This window comes from Triticum dicoccoides, unplaced genomic scaffold (assembly GCF_002162155.2).
Source record: "Triticum dicoccoides isolate Atlit2015 ecotype Zavitan unplaced genomic scaffold, WEW_v2.0 scaffold62504, whole genome shotgun sequence".
NCBI classification, from domain to species: Eukaryota; Viridiplantae; Streptophyta; class Magnoliopsida; order Poales; family Poaceae; genus Triticum; species Triticum dicoccoides.
This window is the reverse complement of record NW_021287148.1, coordinates 1-1,308: the sequence shown is the minus strand read 5'-3', so window position 1 is coordinate 1,308 and position 1,308 is coordinate 1. Positions and strand designations below refer to the sequence as shown.

The 1,308-nt window shown below is 62.8% G+C and overlaps 1 pseudogene; it reads left to right on the top strand.

The window, feature by feature from the left end:
• Positions 1–101: 101 nt before the first annotated feature.
• On the top strand, positions 102–1,199 carry LOC119347276 (annotated as a pseudogene).
• Positions 1,200–1,308: the final 109 nt, after the last annotated feature.

Here is a 1,308-nt window from a genome sequence, read left to right as displayed (position 1 = left end):
GATTGTCCGTTTGTGTCCGTTTAACGTAAACCGACACACCGAACGCATGGGAGCATGCGGACGTTTCGTCCGGTCTATGTCCGCTTTTGCCCCATTTTCAGACCAAAGTTGCTCTTGGTTTGGCGCCAAAGCGGACAGAAAGCGGACGTCTTCGCGTCCTCGTGGTCCGTCTGTGTCCGCCCTCGCCCCCATCTATCACTCTCTCCTTTTCTGTACCTGGCCGAGGGCTCGTCCACATCGCGATGACGCTCGACGCGCACTACCTCCGGGGCTCCATGGCCCCGGAGTCGATCTTGTTACTCAAGCACGCCTCCTTCCCGGAGTCGATCTTCTTCCACCTCCTCGCCGCCGACGGCGGCGCCGTGCCCGAGGTGGGCGAGCTCCGAAGCGCGCTCGCCGCCTCCTTCCCGTCGCCGCGGTTCGAGATCTACCCGTTTTGGGCCGACGCCGTCACGGGGCTCATCTCCGCCTCGGTGCGCGCCGCGCTCGAGGCGCCGCTCAACTACGCCAGGAACTACCTCGCCGACCTGCTCCCCAAGTGCGTGTCGTGGGCCATTTACCTCGACTCGGGCGTGCTCGCCGTCGACGACGTGCGCCGCCTGTGGGAGACGCGCCTGCCCGCCGTCGTCGTCGTCGCCGCGCCCGAGTACTACCACGCCAACTTCTCCCGCCACTTCACCGACGCCTTCTGGTCCGACCCGGACCTCGACGCGCGCGTCTTCGCGGGCCGCCGCCGCGCGCCCTGCTACTTCAACACCGGCTTCATGGTCATTGACCTTCGGCGCTGGCGCTCGGGGAACTACCGCCACCGTGTCGAGCTGTGGATGGAGTTGCAGACGGAGAAGCGAATCAACGAGCTGGGGTCCTTGCTCCTCTTCGTTGGCGAGGTGGAGGCTGTCGACCATCGGTGGAACCAGCACGGCTTGGGCGGCGACAACATTCTTGGTAGCTGCCGCCCGCTCCACAAGGGCCTGTCAGCCTGATGCACTGGTCAGGCAAGGGCGAGCCATGGGATCGCCTCGATGCCGGCATCGCAAGCATCGGCGTCGTCCTGGGTCTCAGTGTCATCATCGGCGTTGCCGGCGGCGGTTTGGGGTGGCCGCGGCGGCGTCAAGTTCGCTATGTCTGCTACGTGTTCGAAGAAATGACGAGGACGTACAGCTGGTGAAATAGGGTGAAAATGGGGTAGCAGCATTGGATGCAGCGAGTTTGTCCGGCCTCTGTCCGGCATTTGTTCTCCCTATTTCTATCACATACTGACAAAATCCGAACAAAATTGTATAGATTTAGGGTCGTGCGGTGAAGTTG